The following is a 12888-nucleotide window of genomic DNA, read 5'->3' as shown; positions in this document are numbered from 1 at the left end:
ATTTAATCGCGGTGAATTTTTATTTGAGTGTTTTTGTTGTAAAGTTAAAATCTTCGGAGTTATAGAGCAATAATTGAAAAAAACACGATTTTCGAGCGCCATTTTTGTAAAAAAAGTAGCACACTATCTGAGGACTTTGCATACCTATATTATTAATATATAGGATCTTATAATTCGATTCCACCAATATAATTGCTGGTAAATAACTTTTCCCAAAAATGGCGTATTCTCCGATATAAGCCCAGACTACTTGTAATACATACAACATTATTTTTAGAATTATTTAATAAAAGGAAACTATTTTTAAATCATTAACATTATTGTAACTATTTTATATCTGTCATTATAATGTCATAACATTAACTTTAATATCTTTCAATATGAATGTTCAATGTGTTTTTATTGTATGGTTGTACGGTTGCTACGGACAACGCGCGTAAAATCAAACTCTACGCGCTAGAGCGATAAAGTGACGGTACTCAGTAAAAGTCAACTTTTCGTTGCCATTGGCAAGCGAAAAAGTTTTCTTTATCAAGTGATTTTAGAAAAAATACTTTATTACTGCTTCAAAGTTTCAGCTATCTTTGCCATTTTCAATAAGTAGTTTTTACGTAAAACGACATGGCAGAAACCTGAAATCTACCACTTGTTTAGGGTCATCTTTAAAATATCTTCCTTTCATGAGGTTTTGGACAGAATCCAGATCAATTTCTCTGCTATCGGATAATCCGCCTTCTTAATTGTACTTCATCTTCTGCTTCCGAGCCTCCATGACAAACCTTTCTAGACAGTGAAGCCCAAAAATCTACTATTGGGCAATTCCTCGAGTGTTTAGCTTTTCCCACTTGCTGTGAACTTCGACGCATGAGCAAACAAAAATAATTACTAAGAATAATAAATGAAAGAAAAATACCATAATTGGGTCATATGTTTAGAGGAAAGATATGAATTACTTCAAATCATATTGGAAGGTAAAGCACAAAGCCAAAAATCAGTAGGAAGACTCCGGATCTCAAGGCAGAAAGACTTGAGATGTTTTGACCTGTCTTTCGCAGAAATTTTTTGTGCAGCTGTTCCGAAGCTACAATTGCCTTTTGGATCATTAACCTTCGAAAGGAGATGGCGCAATAAGGAGAAGAAGACAAAATTAAGTCTTAAGGTTGTTCCAAAACGCTTTCATTGTAAATTTACTCCAATCAGTATTCATTCTACGGATGCTCAGGACAATGAAGTGCTTCAGATTAAAGATTTAGGTAGGAAGATTTAAAAAAATAAGTGTTTTATTTGGAACAAAACAGTTGGCCGTTCTATCAGCAGTAGAAAAGAAGATAATGCTGCAAACCATGGATTTAGAACTAATAACTTCCTCCAAGCCAATGCCTGTTAGAACTTCGATCAATACAGAATGATTAATACGATCAAATGCATTTGAAAGTCATAGGGCAGTCAATGAGGATATTTAGCTCCGAATTCCTTCCTACTACATCGATTTACTTGATATTTTCAGAGTAAGTAGGGAAGAGATCAGGAAACAAAGTCTACTCCATGCCGATGTACGTTTTTATATTGGGGCTGGTTCCCACCCCTTCTCGGGGGGTGGAAAATGTTTTGGTTAAAATAACCACGGAAGTAGCTAGAGAACCTAATTCTAAGCAAAAACTGGTCCATTATTTTTTTTTTTAAACTTAATATTTTTGAGTTATTCGTGGTTGAAAATTGGCTATTTTCATTGAAAAATTACACCTTTACTTTTCGGACGGTTTTCTGCGAATACTTTAAAAACTATGCATTTAACAACAAAACTATTAAAAGTTCTTTTGTAGCTTATAAAATACAAAGAGACTTGTTCCTTCCTAAATCTTCTAGTTGTAACACAAAAAGAGATATGGTAGGTGAGAAGAGTTTGTTTTTTTGGTGCATGCTCAAATCGGTGTATTCTACTTGAAATAACATAGAAACGGTCGATTTAAGGTGTAAAATACTACCAATACCTTTTAGAGTGCTTGAAAATAACTTTAAAATGAGCAATATTAAATGTCGATTACATTAAACCCAAGCGAGATGCTGCAAAATATTGATGACTAATGTATTTTAAGAAAAAATGGAAAGTATATTTTAACCCCTAATCCATCAGAATTTAAATACATCGTTTTCCTTATACAATACTCTTTATTGTAGTGTTATTTCTATGTTCAAAAAGGTGGACGGGTTTAAAATGAATGGTTTTTGAAAAAAATAAAATCAAATTATAGAGCGCATTTTTAAATTTTGTTAAAAATCTTCTTTTCTCCATGTAACTCAAAAATGATAAGAGATACGAAAAAAAGATAGTACCTAAACAAAAATGTAGGGGTTTTTAGACAAAAATTTTCTTTTAGTTTTTAATTACTGTATCTCTTATTGTTTTCAAGTTACAGGGAGAAAAAGAAGCTTTTAAAGAAAATTTAAAAATGCGCTGTATAATTTGATTTTATTTTTTTTTTTCAAAAACGATTCATTTGAAATTCCTCCAACATTTTAAACATAGAAATAACACTATAATAAAAGGTATGGTAGAAGGAAAACGATGCATTTGAATTCTGATGGATGAGGGGTTAAATAAACTTCTCATTTTTTCTTAAAATACATTAGGTATCAATTTTTTTGCAGCATATCTCGCTTAGTTTAAATGTAATCGACATTTAGTATTGTTTATTTTAAAGGTCTTTTTAATCACTACAGAAAGTATTGGTAGCATGATACACCTACAATCCACCGTTTCTTCTGTTATTTCAAGTTGAATACACCGATTTGAGTATGCACCAAAAAACAAATTCTTCTCACCTACCATATTTCTTTTTTGTATTATAACTAGAAGACTTATGACGAAACGAATCTCTTTGTTTTCTTATAAGCTATAAAAATGTTTTATATAGTTTTCTTAGTGAGATGCATAGTTTTTAAAGTATTTGCAAAAAACCGTTCGAAAAAGTGTCATTTTTTAATGAAAATGGCAAATTTTCAACCCCGAATATCTCAAAAAGTATTGAGTTTTCAAAAAAAGTATATAACAGTTTTTCCTTAGAATTAGGTTCTATAGCCACTCATGTGGTTATTTTAACCAAAAAATGTTCCACCCCCGAGAAGGGGTGGGGACCACCATCAAGATATAAGCACACATCCGCATATGGTAGACTTTGAATTAGGAGATAAGTAGAGGCTAGGCCCAAAATTTCATTAAAATCCATGCAGTAGGATAGAATTCGCAGGTAATATCCTGTTCTTGCTCTCATTAACTGGCGTATCAATAAAATAACAGTTCTGTCTACAGATGTATCGCGACATTTTTGAGCAGGTACGTTCAACCCAAATTGCACGCTCTAAATAATAATCACCATGTAGTATAATATGAACACTCTGTATAAATCATATTTTAAATAAGAATGTTATTAACCTTTAGGTTATCGAACATATATAAAAACAATATCAGTTTATAGTTTTGTATCACATGTTTAATATGTGTGAACTTGAACCATATTTGTTATTATTTAGATCGATATAAAATCATTGACATATTAAGCGTAGACTGGGCATACTCACCAAAAAACGTAACGCGTAAACAGCATGGGAATAGTCGATCGGTGGTCTATCTATCTCTTTTACCCAAGCGATCCCACGCATGTGACTGACAAAGATGGCTAGACCACTCAATCCTATGTCGACGGTACACCTCGATGCATTGAGTGGCATATCCCTAGCCAAGTCTATCCTTAACATGTCTCTGTATAAAATACGCTGAGGAATCAGTATGGGGAGATATTATATAGTTAGAGAGTAGTAACTATGCAGGTGTTGGCCGATGTGTTATGAATCATTGTTATTATTGTTTACAATTGCTGTCTGTTACTTAGTACGTTCTTTAACGGTAAAATATTGCAAAGAAAAAAGTAATGAGTGTGCTTTTGCTCTGGGGGTGAGTTTCACCCCTTCTCGAGGGTGAAAAATTATATGTCCAAAATAAGTTCGGAATTCGATAAACTGACTAATTCTAAGAAACTTTTGTTTTATAGAGTTTTTTCGCCAAGTCAATACTTTTCGAGTTATTTGCGAGGGAATTTGTTCATTTTTATACAAAATAACCACGTTTTTAGACGGTTTTTGGCAAATAACTCAAAAAGTAAGTATTTTGTCCAAAAAAATTTTCTTATTAAAAATATAGTTTATAACAAAATGAAAAAAATTTTTCATACATTAAGTCTGTAGACCCGGTAGAAGCAAAGTTGTAGCTAATAAAAAGTAGGTTCTTATTCGTCAAATTCCAAATCGAATATTTCATCGAGAAATAACCAAAAAACGGAACACTTTTCAGGAGCACTCATTACAACTTTTTTAAAGTGTTTAAAAAAGGTTTATTTTTGTTTTGAAAAAAATGTGCTAACCTTAAAAGTAAGTGAGTTATGCTCAAAATATTGCTGGTATCTTTTATTTTTTGGTAACAAGAATCGCGAAAAGCTCCCCCTAATTAGCATATCAAATGAAATTAATCGTTACCGCTTCACAAGTTACTTTACTTATTTATTTTTTATACGATCTGTACGTCTCAGCGGTTCAAAGTGCTTATTGTTGAAAAGGCTGTAGTTAAAATGGCTTGAACGAGTCACTCATCCCAAGTGTATGCAAACTTTGAACAGCCATAGCATAACCGATTTTTGTCTAACAAGAAAACAAAAAGTCCAAAATATTCAGAAAAGCAAAACGTACATTTTATTATTTCTTGAGATTTTTGGTATTACTAATAGTTTTTAAGTTATTTTGAAAAACAGCATTTTTTTCAAAATAAAAAATTTGAAAAATTTTATTTTAAAACCTTTTTTTTTCAAAAATAAGCACGTTGAATCGATGAAACTTACAGATCGTATAGACACAATATAAATAAAGCAACATTTGAAGCGGTAACGATTAATTATATTTAAGTTGTTAATTAGGGTGTGATTTTCCCGATATTTTTATGCCAAATCAAAACGGACCAACTGTATTTTGAGCGTAACTTGCTCACATTTGATGCCAGAATATTTTTTTACAAAAATGGACATAAAGCTTAAACTCTTTAAAAAAGTTTTAATGGGTTTTTTTCAAAAAGTGCTTAATTTTTTGGTTATTTCACGTTGAAATATATTTATTTGAAGTTTGGCGAATATGAACCTATTTTTCTTTAGCTATAACTTTGCTTCTACTAGGTCTAGGGACTTCATGTATACAATATTTTTTTCACTTTTTTACAAGCTCTACTTTTGCTAACAACTATTTTTTCCATAAAACACTTACTTTTTGAATTATTTGCGAAAAATTGTCTAAAAACGTGTTTGTTTTGTTGAAAAATGAACATATTATTCACTCGCAAATAACTCGAAAAGTATTAACTTGGTGAAAAAATTGTATGGAATAAAAGTTGCTTAGAATTACGCGTTTTATCGAATTTCGGACATATTTTGAACGTATGTTTTTTACCCCCGAGAAGGGGTGAAAGTCACCCCCAGGGCAAAAGCACACATCTGCACAATATCACCTTTTTTCTTTGACATGTTGGCTATGCGTATGTCAAATTTTATGTCAATCCAAACGGTTCTTTAAAATTTACAGCCAAAACCGTCAAATAATGTACTAACTCCGTTAAATAAAAGTATAATATTAGCAGATTAATTCGTATTTATTGTATTTAATTAATTTTGACCAAGAAGGCAATTAACAACACACAAATTTATGACAACCATGCACACGATACTTACAAATATAAAAGAAATTATCAATAATGAATGTTATTATTTTTTCCTATCAATACATCAATACAGCATAACGAATGCTCTACCAAATTTGCAAATCGATTCTAATCAAACACCAATCAATCCAACCCAAAACGCACATCATCAGCAACAAATAACTATGTTTTAAATAACAGCTTTTGTTCAAAATTGGGAACACGAAAACTAAAGAATTGTATAAATTTATTGCAAATGCTATGAATGGATTCTCTATTTGCTGTCCTTTGATCGACGATTTTTTCAAAATTTATTTATTGTTCGTCGCCGTTTTAATGCAAAATGCGTATTTGATTAAGTGGCGCAAAAATTGTATTATTTGTTGACAAACAAGTTTGTTTGTCAACAAATAAATAGTAGTATATTACTATTGTCTCTAAATTTAAATACTCTAGCAAATTATCTGTAGATTCAAACTTATGTACCTTCCTAGCGAGAATTAGCTAGATCCCAGGATATAAATAGCAAGAAATGTGATTGTAAAAATAAAACCAATAAAGATCTAACCTATAAATACTACAACTGAGAGTAAAGATCCACAAGGAAGACCATACTATTCAATAGAAGAATTTCTTAATGAATCACTATGAAAGTTGGGTTTCATAAGCAGTAGCTTAAACTTGTCAGTTCCTAATGTTGTATTTTATTTATTTATTTATTGGTTGTAAATATGTTCAAATTGCAATTTATATAAATTTTGCAATAAATTGTTTTTGTCTTTGCTTTCTATCCTATATACTGTATATTGACGATTTATCTAATTTTAGGAAATTGTAGTTATTATTTGTTATTGATATTATTTTTCTTTGCTTTGTTCATAAAATTGTAAAAAAATTCAGTGACAATAAAGCATATTTCTATTCTAAGACTTTGCTGTAGCTGGCTGTATACCATGAATAATTGCAAGTAAAATTTAATAAAAAATTTGATCCTGGTAAAAGGTATATTAGTCTAAAAAGCCCCTATAGGGCTACAAACATAGAAACAAAACGTTTTCGCTTTGTAACAAAAAAATTCGAAGTCGTTATTTTTTATGGTGCTAGTGCGAAAAAGTTGTGTTTTGATGTATAATACAGTCGAACCCGCTTATTGGAATAACCTTTGTGCCAAGCAAAAGTATTCCTATAACCGGGATATTCTAATAACCGATCATTGGTTACTACTATAAATGTTTCGGGACCTCAAGTTTCTATTCCTTAAATCGGGATATTGCTTTAAGAGGGATTCTAATAAGCGGGTTCGACTGTAAAACTGTAAGAAATCTTTTTTGTATTGGACCCTATCTTCAGGTTCCATATTAAATTAAAATTTTTGGAAAAAAAAAAAAAATTAAATTTAAAAAATTACTTTTTTATCAGTTCTTTGAATCTAAATAATTGTTTTATGATACAATATACTTTACATTTTAAGATTGGTAGTCTGATTTTGTGTTAAAAAATGGCGTAATATTTCTAGACTGCAACCTTGAACGAATAAAGCCATCCCTTGATTCTGCTCCACAAACAGCAACTGATGCTTCAGTTACTAACTTAACAGTGCTTTTCACGGATTTTGTTTGACAAGGGCAGTTTAAGACCTCTATGTTGTTGTAATTCCCAGAATCAATCATATCCCTTACATCTTCATTGGAAATATGTTTTAGCAAAGAGGAGCCGTAACTTTGAATCGAGAAATAGAAATTAAGTCATTATAATCTACAGCAATAAAATTTAATGTTGATATTTTGAATCTCCGGATCTTTTTTCTTTCTGACCTTCTCTAGCTTTCGGCACTCTGCGTAGTCCTAGCTCCCGTATATGTTTTCGTTCATCTTTCATCATACCGAGTAATACATTTTCGGGATGGGCAAAATAAGCATTCCTTTGGATAACGACATCGACAATTTTTCTTTGGTCATGTGGTAGAAATCGTGAATAATGGATAATTCGCCATTAGGATGCAGTTTTATATAGAACCAAACTGGTGCATACACTTTTTGGATGAAACTTACTAACATAATTAATTGGGGCTGGTACATTCAGTTCCAACATACAATCGAAGCAACCGATTATCAACTGTCAGCCACCTTGCGTGTGATATTTTCCCAGGTTTTTTAAGGCTCAAATCATTAGGACATTTTCCCGCAGCAACTGCTTGACTGATTTGGTACAAGTACTTCGGATCGATACTAAGGTCTGTTGTTTATAATAATATTGCTAGGTTGTTTTCTATTGCGACAAAATCGACAACAGCCTTCTCTTCACAGCGTTCCAGCAGTTTCCCTATTGACCCTGAAAAACCAAGTGGTCCACTGGTGCGTCCATCTAACTGTTGAATTAAATGGCGTAAAGGTAGCTCATTGCAATGAAATAAGCATACTAGAGATTGAAGTGAAGTGCCGCAGTATTTGTGACGTAGATGGTTGGACTGTAACTGTTGACAAAGGAGCAATGAATTCTTCTTCATGATCATCTGCATCAGAATAATTTGAGTCGAGACAAGCTTCTACTTATGGAAGGATTAGAGGAATCAACGGTACATGCTTTAAGAATAATTTCGTCAGTATTATATTTTTGAGAACTTGCCTTTGCCTTCATGGTTTTTTCCATTTTCTACCTTATTGCTGCAGATGCTGCAATATCCACTTGTCCAATTGCTATTTTTCGACAGGATCGTTGATCTTGAAGAAAAATTTTCTCATTTTGTGGTACTTTCTTGATTTCATCACAAGTACACACAACATACACACAGTTCCAGTCATGTTTCACTTGCAAGCCGCGATATTCAATAACTTTATACACACTGTAACGATAAGCGTTCTAATCGTTACTAAAATATTTATTCTGATAGGAACTAGGTATACAACCAACTATGCAACGAGTAGTTTAAAGTGTTGCGTTGATTTTCGGTGCGACTTGATGGAATATCTGGTTACTTTGGAATTGTTAAGTTTACAATCTGTCAAGGATTTTCCGCCGAACGTGGTTGACAGAAGTGAAAGACTTCACTCTTTCGAAGGATTTGGTAGAAATAACATCTCCAATCTCCAATGGCCGGTGATTCTATCTAGAAGAGAATTTGTGTTAAAATCTGGTTTTATGTGAATGCTGAATATAAGTTAGAAGTTGTGTTTTTTTTTGGTTTTGGTGAAGTATAGGAGAGGAGTTTCGTTGCTTTTTACAGCATCACCGGGTATGTAAAAATATCTTTCTATTTTTTTTCCTTTCTAAAAAAAAACCATACCATCTTTACCTTTTCCTAAGACGAGATTTATATCATACTAAAATAAATATTACACTGCAATAAGTAAATTTTCCATGCTTCACTACGTCTAATCAATGTTCTACAGATTAAAAAATTCTGAAATTTACGTTTTTCACTCTAAATAAGTTTAAAATCCTGACATTTTCATTCTCTCATTTAGCTAATTCTGTAAAGCAATCTTTTATTACAATATTAAAATTTATTTGTTCAAATACATACTTCCTTACATGTGTTCAAAAGTCTATTTTAAGTGAAAGTCATACCAAGGTCAATGATATGGCACGTATACACATCCAAACATCACTTTTTATTTAGTTTTTTCCTGTCAAGTTCTGATAAGGTTTTTGTACCTTTTTGTAAAGGCCCTCTGTCATGTGTACTAAAAGGAAACCAGCTAATCACCGGTTTTGTTTTCTTTTAGTCATTGGAGAAGAAGATAGAGTCCAAGTAGTCATTAATTTATTCTTTTAAATGGAAAAATACTAAGTTGGGAATTTTGGGTCAATTTTGTTGGATATGGGCATGGAATTTTTGTTGAGTTTCCGGTACTAGGAAGTACATCCTCGTCGAGACAAGTACCCTCCACCCCTAAGGTTGGGAAAACCTGGAAAATACTGTACTTGGGTCTCTTCCGATCATCACCCTCGAAGGAGGTTGGATGAGAAATACACCTTCACTTGTGTGGAAGCGACAGGTTTTATAAATAGAATTTGCATGTCAATTTATTTAATAATACCTTTAAATTTTACTCTTTTTGTCAATAACTGTTAATAATAATTTATCTTCATTTTTCTTAAAATATAATTAACCTAATAACATTCAATATTTTGATACATTAAATCTTTCCACTGTTTCTATCATTTGTTTACAATAGTTTGAAGGTTGTAAACCATCTTGTTGTAAGAGTGTTGTGCACAATATTCGGGGGTTTAGAACCTTATTTCATAACCTATTTAAATAAAATTTATTTCATCGGTTAGGCATTGTCACCTCCGATCAGATACGGGATTGTCAGCCAATCGTGTATCCTTCCTTAATCATAAGTTGTACACACTGTTGGATATAATTAATTTCTTACATATTTTCATATTGTAAAACCTGCGTTATCGACAGGAGCTTACTAGCCTAGTACGTCCGGTAAGTTAGCTAGTTTGTATAAAATTGTATATAGGGGTTATAGGTATTTTTTTTTCATTAAATTTGTTGGTTGTACATACTTATATGTTTTATTATCCTACCTTTTTGATAGTATTAGTTAGGTACAGCAATATAGGTCACGTGGAGAGCAATATATTCTATTCTTTCCTGGCGCTCAACACTACTTCTGAATATCTTCTTGGTCAATAGTTCTTTTCTTGTCATTACTCCTTATATTAAATTATTTTCTTTATCATTCAAGTATTTCAGTAGGTACCGTCTTACTAGGGCGTGCAAATACGGCCTGATCCTTCCCTGAGCCCTACTGTTTAGTCTCTTCAATTTCCAGCTAGCCTATTTGGAGGAAACTTCCATAAATAAGTAATTACCCTTTAAAGCTATATCTATTCTGCCACAACACAACCTCGTTTTTGTTACAACACCTTTCGAAACTGACAAATCTTTTCCATTTATGAATCAGATGCTTGCTGTGTGTTTGTGTACTTATCGCTTAAGATTTTGATACTATGTATAAATATTTTTAATCATATCTTGAAGGCACTTACGCGATAATGTTGGAATAGAAGCTTTTATTCATATTTGTTCTACTTTCGTTGCAACGGCATTCAAGACGTCGGAGATAGATGGATCTTAATTATTATTTGCCAACTTAAGTTCATAACGAATAAAGAGAAAGCACTTTAGAATGTCACACTTAGTTGGTAAGACACGATCATTGAAATTTTTGCCATATTGATTTTCTCGACAAAAATAATTTTTTTGTTTTTTCATTTTTCAAATCAAATATGGAACCTCAAGATATTTTTTTATTTCAAAATGCTCTCGTACCAATTGTTTTCATCACCTGACACAACTTTTAAACGATAGTCACAAGAATTTTTCTTTTCTTTTATTTTTTTGACCTTTTTCGTTCCACCCTAATGGTGAGTAGTGTTGCCCAAAATCGGTCTTGGTCTTGCAGTCTTGGTCTTGTTCTTGAATTTTCGCAAGACCAAGACCAAGACCAAGACCGCCTAATTTTAGCAAGACCAAGTCCAAGACTGACCGTGCAAGATTTCAGCAAGAACAAGACTGACTCTGCGAGACTCTTGCGTCTTGCATTTAGGACCGAATGTCGTTTTAGGGAGTATGGTAGTTCGGGTATATGCTTAGATGCATAGAGGCTCTACGAGACGCAAAAAATATGTAACAAAAATTTGGAAAATTGGACTTACACGCATTACGAACAATACCATATGCATACCTAGCCAATCAAAATATCCATTAAAAGAAAACTTCTCACATTTGATACGTACTCAGAGGTCATAAAACTATAATGTAAAAATAAAACATTTTAAACATTGTTTCCCAGCAGACGATTTTTTCGCTCTGAAATTAATTGTCCAGATTTTGATAATAGGCGCCACAATAGCCGCCGTCTAATCGTTTAGAAATATATGTCATCTTAGCTTAGCTGATAAAAAATATAATAATATAATAAATCTTGTCGGCCCAAATTATTAAAACTAAACATCGTTTGTGCTGAGTGTGCGATATTGGTTAAACAAACCAAAATTTGCTGAAAAAGCGCGGCTAACTATCAAATAACAGTATGTTTCTAATATATTGATTGAACATAATGAACAATAAGTTTCTTTGACATTGTTTATGACACCGACACACATGTCGCGTTGTTAATCACGAAACAGATTATGTTACCTTTTCGATATATATACAGTATGTCCCTGTAAGTTGTATCCATATAGAAAACAGTTTATTATTAATTTTACGAAAAAAAGTTATTCTCTATAAAAAGCTCTGCATGGTCCAAAACCTAAGATTTAACCATCAAATATCAAATTTTTTGAATATTATACGAGGTATGTCAAAAAGTTTGAATTTCACTCAAGAGTAAAGTAGCTTTATTTTTCGTAATATTGGAAATTGCTATTATGAAAAGTTGTTTGGAATTAAAAACTATATTCTAATATGCAAACACATCCTTCTAATTGAAAAAAAAATTTTTTGAAAAATTATGGATAACTATCATTATTTTTTCAGTTGTTTCAATTCTGATAACTCTTTTATTATTAATTTTACGAAAAAAAGTGATTCTTAATAAAAAGTTCTGGATGGTCTAAAACTTAAAATACAACCATCTTATATCAAATTTTTATCAATTTTATACGAGGTATGTCAAAAAGGATAAATTTAGATCAAAAGTAAAGTACCTTTATACTTCAGAATATTTCAAATAGAAGGATGTAATTACATACTGAAACATAGTTTTTAATTCTAAATAACTTTTCATAATAACAATTTTCGATATTGTGAAAAATAAACGTATTTTACTCTCGAGCGAAATTCATATTTTTTGACATACCTCGTATAAAATTGATAAAATTTGACATAAGATGGTTGTATTTTAAATTTTACGCCATGCAGAACTTTTATTAAGAATCACTTTTTTCGTAAAATTAATAATAAAAGAGTTATCTGAATTAAAATAACTGAAAATAATGTTAGTTTTCCATAATTTTTCAAAAAAAAAAATTTTTCAATTAGAAGGATGTAATTGCATACTAGAATACAGTTTTTAATTCCAAACAACTTTTAATAATAGCAATTTTCAATATTGTGAAAAATAAAGCTACTTTACTCTTGAGTGAAATTTAAACTGTTTGACATACCCCGTATAATATTCAAAAAATTT

The 12888-nt window shown here is 31.5% G+C and overlaps 1 long non-coding RNA gene across 1 annotated transcript; it reads left to right on the top strand.

Annotated features, from left to right (window-relative positions):
- The first annotated feature begins 8602 nt into the window (after positions 1-8602).
- LOC126886763 (uncharacterized) lies at positions 8603-10254 on the top strand. The gene is made up of 2 exons (XR_007698764.1): positions 8603-8966; positions 9460-10254. It is a non-coding gene; the product is annotated as an uncharacterized LOC126886763 (long non-coding RNA).
- Positions 10255-12888: the final 2634 nt, after the last annotated feature.

Source organism: Diabrotica virgifera, chromosome 6 (genome assembly GCF_917563875.1).
Source record: "Diabrotica virgifera virgifera chromosome 6, PGI_DIABVI_V3a".
NCBI classification, from domain to species: domain Eukaryota; kingdom Metazoa; phylum Arthropoda; class Insecta; order Coleoptera; family Chrysomelidae; genus Diabrotica; species Diabrotica virgifera.
Note: the sequence above shows the minus strand (reverse complement) of the source record. Positions and strands in the feature narration are given on the sequence as shown.